Source organism: Micromesistius poutassou, assembly GCF_964030765.1.
Source record: "Micromesistius poutassou genome assembly, chromosome: 3".
Lineage (NCBI taxonomy): Eukaryota > Metazoa > Chordata > Actinopteri > Gadiformes > Gadidae > Micromesistius > Micromesistius poutassou.
In genome coordinates, this window is record NC_140273.1 from 15,980,147 (window position 1) to 15,997,947 (window position 17,801).

Consider the following 17,801-nt stretch of genomic DNA (forward strand, 5'->3'; position numbering starts at 1 on the left):
ATAAACCAATGCCATCAAAAGCTGAACTCCACCATCCTCTCCGTCTCTTCCAGTGTATCGCCGGGCGCTGATCAATTAGTTATGACGACCGTGAATAACGACGCGGATCGATGCGGCCGGGACCGGTTGCCATGGTGTTCCAACAGGTTCAGGGGGGACCAATAGATCATGCTGCAGAAGAAAGCCGTTCCGGTGAACACAGGACAGTGGATTTACCCTAGATACCGCCGTGCATCTGATCCTAAAATAAGACGTTGAGATGCACCTTGTTTGTCTTTGTGTTCCCAATTTCCTTCCCGCTTCCACAGATATGGTGAAATAAAACCCAGCCCCTAAATCTTTCATCACTCCCCAGAGGAGAGGGGATGGATCCGGGGTAATGGCCTGCAGAGCATGCTTCACTCCTGATGGAGACTCATTTGCACCCGGACCGAGCGGTTCTTTACTGGCTTTAGCTGGTGCTTCTTCCACTTATTCTCCCTCTCAACTTAAACCCTGGTGCGACCCCATGCCAATATTTCACTTCATACATACATGCTTACTTCAAGAAAATAGGGCAAAACAAAAAGCACAAATATACCACCACTGTTTTGTCCTAATCTCAACAATGTCATAACTAGGACTGGCCAAGAATAGCTCATTAAATATTGCCTTTAACTGACGACTGACAGGGTGAGTAAATAGCAGCATGCAGATTCAGATACACTCACACATTGGTAAGCACTAACAGATGGACTCACAGACAGCACTGTTTGCCCTCAGATCTTCCAATGGCCCGGGTGTGTCACGTGCCTACTAAGAATACAGCAATAATACATGAGTGGCTACAACCAATCCTCCAGGAGGTAATGTCATGATAAAACCTAAATGCCTGATGCATGATCTACAGTGTCAATGCATTATCTACGGTGTCAAGGTGAAGTGTGTCGCGAATGTCCACGATTCATCCACGGTGTGTTCGCAAGGTTACCAGGAGACACCAGCGTCACGCATTAAAAACCAAACGACGGTACAAGTGGCACACAAGCCTCCATCGCCATCTCTTCCAGGGTATCGCCCTGCACTGATCAATCGGTTATAACGACAACGCGTAACGCCACGGATCAATAATCGTTTCGTTGCGGCTGTGTTTGGGTTTGTGTGTTTGGGACAGGTTGCCATGGTGTTCCAGGTGCAGTGAGGCATGGCGGCAGAACCCGCTTCCATGGCCACAGAGCAGTGGTTTGACCTAGATACCGCGGCGCAGCACATCCTAAAACTGGACGTCTAAAAGGCATGTTGTTTGTCATTTTGTTCCCAATTTCTTTCCCACTTCCACAGATATGGTGAAATGAAATCCTGCCCCTGAATCTTTGATCACTCCCCGGAGCAGAGGAGATGAATACCGGGTAATGGCCTGCAGAGCGTGCGTCACTCCTGATGGAGACTCATCCAGACTGCAGACTGGAGCCTGGACCGTACGCTTCTTTATTGGCTCATGCGTACCAGCGCTTCCTCAAAGGAGCAATGTTACAAATTGATCATAAAATGACCATGACATGTCATCAGAGATTAAGGACACGTGCTGTGTTGAAATACAGGCTTTTGCGACAACCTTGCAACATTGCAACATGCAGCCATTATGCTAGGGCTGGGTGATATGGCTGAAAACTGTATCACGATATAAGTGTTTGATATTGGTCGATATCGATAATTATTGATCATTTTTATGACCTATTTAAAATAAGGACCAGGAGAAAAATATAAACGTAAACAGTTTTATTTTAAACTTAACCTTCCCCTGATTGTAGGCAGACAGGGAAAAGGAATGTCAACACAACCATGGAAAACTCAAATAAATATAAACATAAGTCTGAATGAAAATGAACATCACAATGAAAACTTAACAATTATCAATTATAAAGTGCTCAAAAACATGTGCTACCAAAAAGTGTTCTAAAAACATTTGCAGTGTTAAATGTAAACATTAAAATTTCCTCGCTCGTTGCGGTACTCATCTTTCGTTTCTCACATCGCACTGTTTCTGTTATGAAACACACGCGAGACGAGATGGCGCAGCCAAACTTGATACTGTTACATGATTGGCCATTGGCGTGTCGCTCCATACGTTGCTCTCCACAGGTATCAGAGGACGCGTGCCTTTGTTCATGCAACCAACCTTGCTTCGCAACCTCTGGTTCAAAGCGGAGCTAGACTCTTTGCTCCGTTAACTTCCAACGAGGAAAAAAATTATCGAAACCTTCTATCGAACGCATTTTCTATTGATATTGATTACGTGTCTATCGCAATACATCGTTATCGTTTTATCGCCCAGCCCTACATTATGCTCTCTTTTAATATTGCCTTCACAGGTCGGAAAGGTTGGTTTTGTCCCGTGTTAAGATTCACTATTCTCCAATGGCAGATATGAAACACATTGGCCCACAAACACAGGTAGCTGCAACCATTGAAGCAGGCTAACAAACTTGATCAACTGGGATTGTATACGATTCGAACCAACGGAAAAAATTCATATGGTAAAGCGTTGAGGTGAGTTTGAAAGACGCATTGTCGAAATTGATTGCACTCTCGGCTCACCTCGCAGTTGTCTTTCTTCTGTGTCCTTGACCTGGTAACCTGATACATACAGCTATTCTGCCAATAACTTAAAACACTGATGCAACCCCATACTAATCTTTATCTTCGTATGAAGAGTTGAATGTAATGAAATGCACATACATAAAAAAAATATGCCAGAAAAGCACAAAACTCCTACCCATACACTCAAACATTGTGAAGCCCTAACAGATGGACTCGCAGACAGAAGTGTTTGTCCTTCGTTTTTTCAAAGGCCAGGGAGGCAACACAGGCAGGTGTGAAGCTTTAAAAGCTTCAATGGCATGTGGCCATTAAAATGCAACTTTCTTTCAGGGTTTTCCTTAGTTATGGTTTTGGGCTTGAATCGACGTGTTGACCTTTCGACGACGAGATGTCGCTCCTTTTTGGTTTTCGTCAATGCAAAAAAGCAGATCCACCGAGATAAGACATTCTGCCGCATCGCTAAGCAGTGCTGTAATGAGCCAGCCCCCCCCCCCCCAGTCCGACATCCCTATGTAGCTTAATCTTTACGGGAGAAAGTCAATACACGCCGACAGGCTGATTAGTTGCCACCTAGAGCTGTAATGCTCTACAGTAAGGCGGCTGCAGACTGTTCAACAACACCTAATCTCTAACTGTATCAGGCCCTTCGCCTTGGCTGCCAAATATGGGCGCTACGGAATGAGAGAGCAGAAGGATATATGCTTGAAACCTCAAGAGCTTTCCATGAAACTATTTGCAAACCATGCGAGTGCAGAGAAATTAACTACACTACAAAGAAATAGGGAAAAAGGGACAGACCCTCTTGATCTCTGGGGACACCAAAATACCTGCAATTAGACATGCCACAAAGCAACTGGGATGGGACCTGAAGCAAAGGCCTACACACACCCACGTGCACACACAGATGCACACGGGAGACTCTCATTTAAGAACCTATGAAGTGGATAGGAAACATCTGGCTCGGAGAAAAGAGGATTAGAGGAAGAAACAAATGGCATACATGTTGATGTGTGTGAGTGTGCAACTGCACGCGCGCACACACACACACACACACACACACACACCCACCCATACACACAAATTCTCTCTCTCTCTCTCTCTCTCTCTCTCTCTTCTCTCTCTCTCTCTCTCTCTGTCTCGCTCCCATGAGGATACACTTTCAATGCTTTTAACACACTAACCTTGCATTCTTAAAAACATTCCTAGGGAGGAAGTTTGCATGTGTGTGTGTGTGTGTGTGTGTATATGTACATGTACGTGTTAGTGTACGTGTGTCTGATCTTCAAGGTCCTCATTTCTCATTAACGACGTAAGACCACATCCGTAGTTACAGGGAAGGAGCGTGTGTGTCTATATGTGTGCAAATCTGTGTGTGTGTGTGTGTCTGTGTGCACGCTTATGAGACATACGTGCGTGTCGGGCGGGGTGTAAAAAGGGCAGGACGCAGAACCAAGTGTGCCCAAGGAAGCTGCAATCAACTCCGGGCCGACCCAATCACATAATCAACCCAAGGACGTCCTTCCCCTCCACGGAGTAGAACACAAACAACTCCCCCCCCCCCACCCCACCCCCCCCCTCCGTCTCCTCTCCCCTCCCAGCCGACGACGGTCTGTATCTCCCGGTGACGCAGACGACAGAAGGACACCTTCGGGGTACCTGGGAGCGAGCGCGCTGGTCTGTTGACGCTCCCCGACCAATTTGTTGTTCCTGCTGGCTTTGCTCTGTCAACGCGATTGTGACATGTACGAGTGTGTCTGTCTGGCTTTTGTCTGTGTGTGTATTCGTCTAAGTGTGTGCGTGTTCTTCTGCGTGTGTGTGTGTGTGTGTGTGTGTGTGTGTGTGTCTGTGTGTGTGTGTGTGTGGTCTATCCACCTGTGTGTCTATTGTGTGTGTGATAGTCTATGGTATGTTTTATTCTGTGTGGGCATGTCGGTCTCTGAGTGTGTTTGAGTATGTGGGTCTCTGAGTGTGTGTGTGTGTGTGTGTGTAGGGTTGTATGAGTGTGTGTGTGTGTGTGTGTGTGTGTGTGTATGTATGGTAAAATGAATGTCTGTGTGCGTGTGTGTATGGCTGCGATAGTGTGAATGTGCATGTGCGTATGGCTGTGTGAGTGTGTATGGTTGTCGATTTATGGATGTGAGTGTGTGTGTGTGTGTGTGTGTGTGTGTGTGTGTGTGTGTGTGTGTGGGTGTGTTTGCATGCGTACGCGTGTATGGCTGTGTGAGTGTGTATGCTTGTGTGTTTATGTGTCTGTGTTTGTGAGTGCAGTTGGCAATGCGCAGTGTGTGTACGGCTGTGTGCATAAGCAATTTCTGTGAGGAGATACTGCCGCTCTAACTGGTGTAAAAAAAAAGAGTGCGAGGCGCCAGTGCTGAGAACAGAGGAGGAAGAGGCAGACGCGCCAACACTCTCCCGGGCAAGAGGGCCCACTCACTGCTGCTCTGACTGACAGCCCGATGTTAATGTGTGAGATGGAGAGACAGGAAGACGAAGACGGAGTGGAGAGAGAGCGAGAGAGAGAGAGCGAGATCGAAAGATAGAGAGGGAGAGAGAGAGGGAGAGAGAGAGAGAGAGAGAGAGAGAGGGAGAGAGAGAGAGAGCGAGAGGGAGAGAGAGAAGGATAGAGAGGGATAAGGGAGAAGGAGGGTATGATGGCAGGCAGGTATGTTCAGAGTTTGATTAATTGAAGGAGAATTTAAACTCCTGTCACCCAGAAGAATACCCTGCGGCCGTTGGATCTCTCTTTGTTTCTCTCTTTCCCAAAAGCATTTAGACACAAATTAACACACACACACACACACTCACACTCGCGTATACACACAACACACACACACACACACACACACACACACACACACACACACACACACACACACACACACACACACACACACAGCAGTTGTTGTTCAGCTTGTAATTAATAAGCGTTTAAAGCATGTTGATATATGACATGGCTGTCATATATTATATATATTATATATATTATATGTCATTATATTTTTAGATGATTTGATTGCAATGTGTTTAATTTTGACAATTAAAATCGTTATCCTATGTTGCATCTTATTTAACAGAATGCGTGTCAGCAACGTCAATTTACGTTCTCCATGGCAACAAATCCCTTTGGGTTGTAAATCTTGACTGAGAGAGAGAGAGCTCTTCAGCTTACTATAGGTGGGCTGATTCTCTAATGAGATCACTTTTTAGCAAGCTGTCCAGGCAAAATGCGGGCAGGCTGGTAGCCAGCGGGCAGCGGGCAGCTCCACACTGATTAAAGGCATTAGTTTATCGGGTTATTTTCCTAGATCAGACCGAGAGACGCCTCATAGCAGAGAAAGCAGCAGAAAGATAGATAATAGAATAGAAGATATGGGGCAGACCAATAGATAACCACTAGACCAATAGAAGGTAAAGAGCAGACCAATAGATAACCAATAGACCAATAGAAGATCAGGGGCAGACCAATAGATAACCAATAGACCAATAGAAGATCAGGGGCAGACCAATAGATAACCACTAGACCAATAGAAGGTAAAGAGCAGACCAATAGATAACCAATAGACCAATAGAAGATCAGGGGCAGACCAATAGATAACCACTAGACCAATAGAAGGTAAAGAGCAGACCAATAGATAACCACTAGACCAATAGAAGATCAGGGGCAGACCAATAGACCAATAGAAGATCAGGGGCAGACCAATAGATAACCACTAGACCAATAGAAGGTAAAGGGCAGACCGATAGACAACCATTAGAAGATCACATGCAGATTAATAGATAACCAATAGACAACCAATAGAAGATCATAAGCAGAACAATAGATAACCACTAGACCAATAGAAGATCACAAGCAGAACAATAGATAACCCATAGACAACCAATAGACAAGCAATAGAAGATCAAGACCAGACCCATAGACAAGCAATAGACAAGCAATAGAAGATCAAGACCAGACCCATAGACAACCAATAGACAAGCAAAATAAGATCAAGAGTAGACCGATAGACCAGATCAGGGGAACACCATGGGCCGACCGGGAGGCTGTTCCAGGGTCAGGGCTGTGTGACCGCCCTGGGCCCCACACACACGTGATGCAAATGAAGCTTGAGTTGTTCTGTGACCAGACCACGGGCCCAGCTGGCACCCGTGATGTTGTTGCATCCTAATGTACGTACGTGCGCTCGCGAGACATAAAATAATCAGTACAGTACACTTCCTAGAACTTGCAAGCAGTACCTTGCTTCATTAAATTCCTTCCTTTGTCGCTCTCTCCAACACCCACCGCCACCCCCACAGCCACCCCCACCATTACCGCTTCTCCGCTCTCCCTCTGTTCTTCGCTGTTGAGCGTGAATGTTTAAATCAGAGAAATAGGAGAATAAAAAGAGGTATCTCATTTATTCTGGTGGGGCTTTTTCTGAAGAGAAATATGGCATTTTTAGAAATGGAAATTTTGATTGACAACCATGAACTTCTGCCTTCAGATCCTGAAGAGACCGTCTAATAGATAGGAAAGAGAGAGACAGCCCGGGAGAGAGAAAGAGGCTATAAAAACAGAGACAGAGAAGGAGAGAGGAAATGCTTACCCCGGGGAAAGAAGAATAAAGTAGAAGGTGAAACCGAGTGATAGCACTTTTGTGAGTATTCATTTCGCATTAACATACGCAACTTTGTGTGCATGTGTGTGTGTGTGTGTGTGTGTGCCTGTGTGTGTGTGTGTGTGTGTGTTTGTATACCTCTGCGGCTTTTAAACAAGTTTATAGATATTCATAGGACACAAAATCAATTTCAAAATGATTTTTGGCATTGGTTTGGAGAGACACCCACGCACATTCCCAAACACCGCCACAAACAACAGAGCAGTCTCTGGCTCCGGTGACATTCTGCCTGACATTTGGCTGGCATTGCAGCTCCCTGTCAACCGTCTCCACGCGAAAAGGAGAGCGCCCTGCATTCAACAACCCACGTAGGTTCCCCATCCTACTCCAGATCCCTCCTGCCTCCTCGGCGAGCTGAAAAAAAGAGCACGTTGATGTTGTGCAGGTGAATGAAGGTTAAATAAAACAGAGCAGCTGGCGCGCTGGCACCGTGCCCACCCATTCCCCAGACGCCCCCGCCAGAGGTGACAGGTAGGACTATAGGGGACGTGGTCTTATCCAGAGGTGCAGATGTGTACCTGGGGGGGGGAGGGGGGGAGGGGGGGAGTCAATGCCTGCGCTGGTCCAAGAGCTCCAGTTAACATCGGTGCATAGCGTGACGTTGCAAATGACAGGTTTGTCTATGAAGGCGGACATTGGTTCTTTCAGCCATACTTGACCACTGAGTATGATGGCTGTGTCTAGGCATAAAGTCGGTATTCCGGTGGGTTCAGAAAATCAAAGCTTCATTTTAAAAAGTCAGGGAGCATGGATGGAAATTGCATTAGCGTGATCTTCTGCAGCGAGTTAAGCTACTGGTTCCTCCTTATCTTAGTACCATTTCACTTCACAGTTAACTCCGTCCTCGCCTCCGGTTGTGCACCTGCACGTTCATTTAGTTGTTTTCCAACCAAAGATGTGTTTTCAATCAAATGGTTTTTTTTGTTATGGCAATAAAACATGTATACAAGGAAAAGTTTATTGTACACGATAAACACACCGACACAAACTCATGCACACACACACACACACACACACACACACACACACACACACACACACACACACACACACGTTTACGGCGAAAGACTATCCTATGAAGTCTTACGAGGCCCTTACAATTCCTTATAACCACCATGGGAGCTTTTGACAACTATAACAAGGTGTGTGTGTGTGTGCGTGTGTGTGCGGGTGTACCAATGTGTACGCGGGTGTACGCGTCATACGTGTGTGTGTGAGCGGCGGCGCACGGCCCTGTGCGCACGTTCACATCAGTAGATGCCAAAGGATACAACCCCGTAAAGAGAATCTAATTAAAACTCCACAACGCCACCAGGGACAGATCTCTTTCCCTCCCTCTCCCTTTATCTCCTGTTCCCGCCTCGCTCTCTTCTTTAACCATGGCACACCCTCTGACTGGAGGACTCTGGCACATCAGACTCAATCCCCTTCACTCTGAAGGGGAGAGATGAAGAGCCCCAGATAAAGCCGGAGCCGGAGATAGAGCCGGAGAGAGACACAAAGGCAGTTGCGATTAACTCCGTCATGCCCGAGAGTTTGGGTCTTCTCCACTGGCAGAAGTGAGCGGAGAAAGTGCCTAGCTGGCTGTACTGCACTGGCTTTCAATCAAGACGGCAAGCAGGGCGCTCAGATAGGCGAACACATGTTTGAGCTTGAATAACAAGCTGGAGTGGTACGGGTCTTGGACAACGGGTTTTGCTTGAAACGTCAATAGACAGTTGGAGCCAGTGTGAATGAATGGTGGAGTAATAGACGGGGCTGTGGATGGATCAATCAAAGGCGTGCGTGACAGAGCAGCGGTTCAGCCTTGGCATCAAGAGAAGCTAAGTCACGTGGATCAGTATTCTGATAATACAGTATTAAGTAGTGCAATATTGGATCGCCGCACTCTAATGTGATATCATACATACTGCACTTAAACAGACATCCCACCGATTTTCGAAATTGTATCGGCCTCCAAGTTGCCTAAAAAATGTAAGACAAATGAGAACGCTATCTATGAAATGCATTCTGTGGATTTAACCATGGCTATTTGTGTTACGCTGAATGTGCCTGCAGAATTCTACTTTAACTTTCTGGTTTTAAAAAAAGAACATATGCTTTTCTCAGTGCCCGGCCCCCACTCCTCCGCACCCCTGGCAGAATCACCCTAGCCAATCTTGCTCGGGGTTGTTGTTGGTAGACTGAAGAGCATCACACAATTTGAAACTGGCAATGAATACCGATGTGCGAATCAAATTAGTCATGCCGTCTCTCATTCGATTAATTAAGCATCGCTGCATGGACGTTTGACCAATCGTTTAACAGCTATGTTTATCAATGCAGTATTCTAAACTGCCACTTGTATTCATTTGAAGACAGCGAGAGTTTCAAAGCCAAGTTGAACCTTCTTTTCTCTGGGGGCTTTCTTCGTGACACGTGCGGTGATATGCCAGGCAACTCACTAGGGCAAATACAATTGTGTATTGATACAAAGCTTGTAGCGTTTCATTGATTTATTATAACTCCAATGTAAATTGAACTCTCACCCGGATTGCAAACAGGCTCCCGTAATGTCCGGCCCGATTCACTTCCTGCGCAATGCACCATGTGCGTTGCGTAGTAAATGGACAACACAATCCAATCATTTTTTTGGGTACATTTCGACTGCTTGGGATACCATGATCACACTGTAGCGCCTATTATGCAGCCTGGGAATCACATAGATACTGTATTGTTTTACTGACTGCGTTTACATGGACAACCTTAACCCGATTATGGACCTTATTCTGATTATGGTAATATTGCGATTAAGGTGTTTACATGAGTTATTAAAAGAATACTCTGTTCATATTCCCCGTTTACATGTAGCCCAGCATAGACTGATTAAGCAGTGTTTCTCACAAACACTGAGAACAACTGCACTGACTTATTTATTTGTAACCCGAATGTTCCCACGATCCTGAAGTGACCGGAGGACGCTACCAGACCAAAGATAAGGGTTACATTTCCATAGCAACGCTCTACCCTATACTATAATTTCGGTTTTCTTATTGATTATTATGCTCACGAACAACTTTGAAAATATGAAACTTAAACGTTATGTGCTCGCGAAACGTAAACGGTATCTGCTCGCATACAACATAACAAATGTGAGACTCGTGTGTCACGAGTAAACAACACGCGTTGTAAGTCACAGGGCTGCCAACTTTTAGGTTTTGGCCGGAGTGAGATTCTGTAGAATCTTGTAATGCATACCTTATAGCGGGATCCGCGGGTGTAATTGTTGACGGGGGGAGGGGAGAGGAGTGTTGGATTGCGGGCGATCGGGATTGTTGACGGGGGGGGAGTGTTGGATTGCGGGCGATCAGGATTGTTGACAGGGGGGGGGAGTGTTGGATTGCGGGCGATCGGGATTGTTTATGGGGGGGTCTTGAGGTTTCTCCCGCTGTCTCACTCTACCGTCGGGGAGCGTGTGTCACACAGTGAAACCGTGAGAGTTGGCAGCTCTGAAGTCAGTTTGTTGCCATAATGTGACTCAGTTGTCGGCTTGTCGCAAAATGCTGCGAATATTCTGAAAGGACGTTATAATGCGATTAAGGTGTTGTAACATATTTCAGCCATAATATTCTCCCATAGCCACAATACTGAGTAAACATAACATAAGCCTTAAGACTGCTGCACAACCAGGCAGCAGCTGATCATACATAGATGAAAGGGGGCAGGCTTTTAAAGCCACAGAACACGCCCACCTCTACCTTCTTATTTAACTCGGACTCCGTCATCTTAGAATCAGAATCTCTTGGGCGGCGTATCGATTAGATGTAAAGCTTAGAGACGCTCCGCGCGTGTTATATACGATCCCTCTCCTTTTGTTTCATAGACGATAGACAATAGACCAATAACCTTAACCAAATAAAGTGAGTTAAAAGCGATCCTGTCTCGGCGGCCTTTCCTGAACTAAAATATCATAACAGTGTATACATGTCTAGAATGTGCCTCAATACCAATATGATTGGAATACTCCACATACCTTATTCAGATTATGCTTATTCCGAATATGACCATAATCTAATTAAGGCAATCGGAGAATGGTGTTTACATGGCAGCGTCATATTCTGATTAAGACCTTATTCTGGTTAATATCGGAGTATTAATGTCCATGTAAACGCAGTCACAGCACTCTGTCCATGCAGCCTTCCTCGGTGGCACAATGCCTCCAATGGGTTGCTATTGTTGTTGTTGTTCACGAGCCCCATGCATAAAAACATTTTTTTCGGCAGTTTACCCAAACTTCACCTCAGGAGACGGCGGCTGGGCTTGGAAAACGTCGTGAATCGAGTGTCGAGACCTCTCAGAATCATCCAGAAAAAAAACAGCAAGCGTGTGTGTGTGTGTGTGTGTGTTACCTGAGACGCTGAGGTAGACGGCGGGGCTCGTGGCGTTCTCCCCCGTCAGTTCGTTCACCGCCTCCACGTGGTAGCGGCCCGCGTCCGCCGCTGTCGTAGCCAGGACAACCAGCTGATTGTCCAATGAGATTGCGCTGGAAGAGAGACACAGATCACATTTGTTAAACAGCAGCCCTGTTTAACCTTGGCCATGTAAGCGGCGCTTTTGTTTTGTTTTGTGGTTATCTCGTTCCCAGCAATCACACTAGGTTATAGCGGAGCTCCTGGGAGGGAGACGGCAACAGAGCACGACCCCAGACACCAGAACCGTCGAGCGGCGGTGAGATATGAGACAGAAGAAAAACTCATTCACAGGGGTGGAAGAAGAAGCTATAAGGAGGGAGGGATTTTAATAAGTGTATTTCCACAGGGGGGCCAGCCTACATGGTGTTGATTTGAAACCTTTGAACCCTCCCTCAGCACTTTATTACTGCTGGCTGGGCTTGTGTTCGGCAACAATGCGCTCTTGCAGAAACGCAGCGAAAGAAAGTGAAAAGCCCTGTTCGCCCCGATTTGAGACCAGCACATCGGGCTTTATATTCCCATCCTGAGTCGGATTCGTGAGGACATTTTGTAACTGGCAATGGTGACGACGGCTTGAGTTTTACTCTGTTTGTGGCGTGGCGGAGTTGTGGCGCGTGTCCGTTACAGGTGGGTAAAGGGACAGGGGGTTCACCCCCCCTGGATCAGAAGGGCTAGAGGAGGATGGCGTCCCCCCCCCTAGCTCTATCGGGATTGATAGAAGCACTGGGTTCCTGAGACGGGATGTTTTCCCTGCGATGTCGTCGTTGTCTGAGCTTGTCTGAGCTTGTCGCCAGAAGGCAAGGAAAAAAAAAAAAAACGGTGGAGGTGTTCTTTCTATCTTTTTTGCTTTCCCCGGCTCTGTTATTTATGCTTTTCAATATGCCAGTGAAGGAGTTAATCACAATTCAACCCCAGAGCTCTCGCGCTCTAAACTGGAATCAATACGGCCGCGGGGGGGACCGAACACAATCACAGCAGAGGACCACAGTGATTTAGAAACGCTGCGCCGCACGGCCCCCCCGCGGCAGGGCTGAACGCGCGCCCATGGAGATCTGCCAGCCGCAATTTGTTTCACGTGAAATATTGTTTCAAGCAATGACGACAACCACGTAGCCCGGCACGTGCAAATCCCGGGGGGGGCGTCTGTGTCTGTGTGTGTGTGTGTCTGCGTGTGTGTGTGTGTGTATGTCCGTGTGTGTGTGTTTGACAGTGCATATCTGTTTATATGTGTGCATGTGTGTGTTTGACTATGTGTATCTGTGTATGTGTGAGTGTGTGTGTTTGACAGTGTGCATCGGTGTGTGTGTGTGTGTGTGTGTGTGTATCAGCATGCGAGTATCAGTGTGTGTGTGTGTGAGCGTGAGCATGTGTGAGTTGATGTTGGACTGTGTGTGTGTGTGTGTGTGTGTGTTAAAGTGTGGGCGTGGGTGTGTGTTACATTACAGTTCCAATACAAAAGAACATGATTTCAGGGTTGAAAGCAGGCACAGTTGATCTCTGGGTGTGTGACCACCAGCAGAGGAAGAACGTGCAGCACTGGATGATTTGATACTGAGACAGTGAAGAATTGCCACGCAGGGCCCGTTGACAAGAGCCACCGAGACAAGGACAGGGAGAGGAGAGGTGACCGCAGTTGGGTGGGGAGACTCCATAAAGGGAGCGAGAGAGAGAGAGAGAAAGGGAGAGAGAGAGAGAGAGACAGAGAGAGATAGAGAGGGTAAGGGGTAGAAAAGCTAGGTTAGGTAGGGAGGGTGTAGGAGGACCAGGTAAAAAGCACACATGCAAGTAAAACTAAAAAGTAGATTTCGCCGGAACCGCTTGACACATTAACACAAACACGCAAAAAACCGCACACACACACACACACAAACAAGCACACACCCCACAACTCGCACTCACACACTGAAGCAACATGTGCGGCGGACTCCCATTTCTCAGGTCTGATTTTATTCAGTGTGATTTCCCGGGAGGTGGTCTGGAGGCGCCTGTGTTACACCTCAACCTGAACACTCACACACACTCAATTTGTCCTTTCAGGAATCCCTCTCCATGAGTGTGTGCTCGCGTCCCTCTGCGGCCATGTGTGTGTGTGAGTGCGTGCCTGTGTGTGTGTATGTGTGTGTGCGTGTGTGTGTTTGTGCGCGTCCCTCTGTGTGCGTGCATGCGTGCGTGCCTGTGTACGCCTGTGTGTGCCTGCGCGTTTGTGTGCGTGTGCGTGCTTGTGCGCGTCCCTCTGTGTGCGTGCGTGTGTGCCTGTGTGTGTGCCTGCGCATTTGTGCACGCGTGCGTGTATGCGTGTATGTGTGTGTGTGGGCCGATCGCCCACTGCTCCCCCTGAGGGGGGGGGGGGTCAAGCGCGGTGCCTCCCCTGACTATTCTCATCCTGCTCCTTCCCCCTGCTCCTTCCTCCCTCCCCCCCCCCCCCTCCCCCCCCCCCCCCCCGCCCACCCCCCGCAGGTCCAGGCCTGAGTCAGAGTCCGCACATTCATTGAATTGAGCGATCCACTTATTTTCCCCCGGCTTAATTTTTCACCCGCCGTACAACATGTGTGCTGGTTAACATGCAGCCGATGAGGCTCCTGCACTCGCCAACTTATCATGGGAGGAGGGCCGCCTGCAGGGGAGCGGAGGAGGAGGAGGAGGAGGAGGTGGAGGGGTTGTGGGGGGGGGGGCGTTAGGTGTGTGTGTGTGTGTGTGGGGGGGGGGAGGGGGCAGGGGGGGGGGGCGGGGTCTAGTGGGAGCCAAACTCACCAGGTTATTAGCATTTTGAAGTAGATGGGAGCCCGGCTGTTCATGGATGGCTGCGTCCAGGAAACGGGGCAGAGCCAAAGTCGGTCAGAACCCGGTAGGTTAGAACCGCGCCAGGACGCCACCATTTGCATAGGTGCCATTTACATGGCTGGTTTCATATGGGCAATTCATTTGCCTAAAGCCTTCATTTGGGTTTGGGAGCTGTGTGTGTGTGTGTGTGAGTGTGTGTGTGTGTTTGTGGCTTTTGTAGGCAGACCAGCAGTGCCTCTTTTCCCAACAAAGAGCTGCAGCGAGTGGATGACATGACATTCACAAGTTGACTCTTAAAGGCTGGAGATGATTAGGATGCGAGCTTCATTTGTGGAGAACAGCTTTGAAGGAGACCACATGTGGCTAATAAGTTGTTCCGCGAATGAATGCAACCGTAGCCCACACCACCCCCTACTTGGAAAACACTTAAGAAACAGTACGCGTACACACACACACACACACACACGCACACATGCACGCACACACGCATTCATATTCATTCAGTAGTAGTACACATATAAATACAAAGATGCCACACACAGACACACACACGCACACACTTAATAATAATGTGCTGGGTTTTATTCACATGAAAAACTCTAAAATGAATCTGCAAATTCATTTGCCTTTTGTTGAAGCTGGAGCAGGGTTTCAAAAACGGTACGTATGCTCCGTTCTTTACGGTGGACTTTTAATTAAACAGGTAAAATCACTTCTAGCTTTAATTAAGAACAAACTTATTTGTAAAACATTGTATTGAATGCGAGCTATACGTGCACACACACGCACACACACACACACAGACACGAGAGACGGAGTGCTGGAGAGTTGGAGCGAGAGAGACACACGTTATATATGATAGTTTAGTCCCTTGGTGAAGTACGGAGGGAATTAAAAGGCAATAATGAAGACTATCTTCTCTTTCGCTCCTCTGGCTTCCTCCCTCCCTCTAATCTCCCAGCGCCCCACCAGCAATAAGTAAACAGCCGCCTCCTCCTCTCCCACGGCCACCTCTAGTCCCCCCTCCCCCCCCCCCCCCCGCCTCCGACTCACTACTGCTCTCTGGCAGCGGATTCACCCAACCAGCAACCCATTTACTCTCCCTCTCTCTCTCTCTCTATAGCTCTTTCACCTAACCATCACTGCACCTAACCAACTCTGTCCCTCTATCTGTCTTTCGCTCTCTTTAACCTAACCATCGCTGCCCTCCCTCCCCCTCCCTCTCTCTCTCTCTCTTTAACCTAACCATCGCTGCCCTCCCTCCCCCTCCCTCTCTCTCTCTCTCTCTCTTTAACCTAACCATTGCTGCCCTCCCTCTCTCTCTCTCTCTCCCTCTATCACTCTCTCTTTAACCTAACCATCGCTGCCCTCCCTCTCCCTCTCTCTCTCTCTCTCTCTCTCCCTCACATAACCATCACTGCACTCCCTCCTCCCTCGCTCCCTTTTAATCAGGTTTTCTACCTTCTCTCCAACAAGTGACCTCACACATAGCGTTTCCCAGCGTACGCACATGCATGAAAGTACACATACAAACACAGGAAGAGACACACACGCACACACACTCACACACGCACACACACACACACACACACGCAGATAGAGCCCCTCCATCTCACTCTAAAGTAAAGCAGAGCAGCAGATTGGTTTTTCATTAAGTATCTGGCCCCGAGACTCATTTCATAAACACTCAGGGGTGACCACAGCACAACCGTGACAGCAACTACTTACACACACACACACACACACACACACACACACACACACACACACAAAAAAAAAAAAAAATTAAGACCCAATTAACATGCACATGTCGGTTGCATCTTGTCAGTGTGCAAAGCCGCGTATGGTCGTCTGCATTTTTAATAGTGTGTTTGTGTGTGTGTGTGTGTGTGCGCGCGTGTGCGTGTGACCTACAGTATGTGTGTATCTATTTGGGGGAAATTCCTGCCCTCTGCCAGTTTTTTTCTTGGGCCCGGGCCCCCCCCTGCCCCTCATCCTCAATCTCCGCTAGGGAAGCGCTCAAGCCCCCTAAACCCTGCATCAACATCCCAGCAGCAGTCGGTGAGGGGGGAGGGAGCCAGGCGGAGGAGAGCGCGCCGAGCTGATGGATGCAGCACGGATCGGGGGCAGGACTGTGGGGAAATGGGCGCGGAGGAGGTGAGCGTTTTTTTTTTTTAACGGGGAAAAAGCTGGCGCGGGAGGGGTTATTTTTGGCGTAAAACAATGTCTTAGGTTCATGCCAGCCAAGCAGCCACCCACACAGCCACGCATGTTGCCTCCACGCGGGGCGCCGAGTACGATAACCCCTGGCCTCGCTATAGGGGTTATCAGCCTCGCATGCGCAGCCTCGCCATCTATTTACATACGATTTTTCGTGTCATTTGCATTTTATGTTTATATTTTTTGTCTGGAAAATGATAGTAAACGGGGGGGGGGGGGGATGGGGGTGTAGAAATAGTAAGTGCGTTCCGACTATTTCTGTGATACAATGTTTACATAGGAGTCGGATTAGTAGGAATAATGATATTCCATACGCAGTGTATGGCAACAATGTGGAAGTGATACGTTTGTCCACTAAAGTGTCTTGGCCCCCTTGTAAGACAAACACAACATTTGGTAAAGGCAGCGTAAACCTACTCAGAAACATAATTAGGTGTAGTTATTGACAACAAGGTGTTTCGTTGTGTGTCGTACAACGTCTGAACGTTCCATTAAAAAGCAATTTCTCCTCCTATTCCAAGGAACCATTAACGGAAAACATGCACTTTTCAAGAATAAATATACCACGATTAGTGTCACAGTTTGTGTCTCTGCACGGTAACTAACACCAGCCATACCCTGGCATCCGCTGCGCAGCGCAGCCTGTGTGTGGGTCCTCCCTGGACCTGTCCGTCATACGTAAGCACCAATAGGAAGACATCTGTGACACGTAGGGCAGGAGGGGTGTGTCCACCACAAGTGGAACTGCAGCCGTCGATCATAGCCTGTTACTAACACCCAAGACATCCACGTTACTACTCTGGTTCCCTGTAAACCCCGGGCAGCCAAAAAGCAGGCCGAGATGTTAAATTCTAGGGTTCAGAAGTAGCCAAATCGGCAGAATCATCCAAAGAATGAAAGGTCAACATTTCCATTTTCAACCCGCCCCAGAACACCCGCATCCACACACCCCCCCCCCCCGTCAAATAATGTCAACCGTGCCAGTTGTTTGAGCAAGTGTCAGAGTGAAATCGCTCAATACGCAACGCAACTGCTGCCTATCAGATAAGGAGAGGTAACAACGTCAGACAAAGTGAGAAAACCCACACACTAACAAGCTCAAAATATCTGA

At 47.8% G+C, this 17,801-nt stretch overlaps 1 pseudogene across 1 annotated transcript in view; it reads right to left on the reverse strand.

Annotated features, from left to right (window-relative positions):
• The window catches only part of LOC311341063 (protein sidekick-1-like), a 209,210-nt pseudogene that overhangs the window by 85,373 nt on the left and 106,036 nt on the right, over positions 1–17,801 (reverse strand). Inside the window, exon 5 of the transcript XR_014684114.1 lies at positions 11,627–11,760. The product of XR_014684114.1 is annotated as a protein sidekick-1-like (transcript). The remainder of the gene's footprint in view (positions 1–11,626; positions 11,761–17,801) is intronic.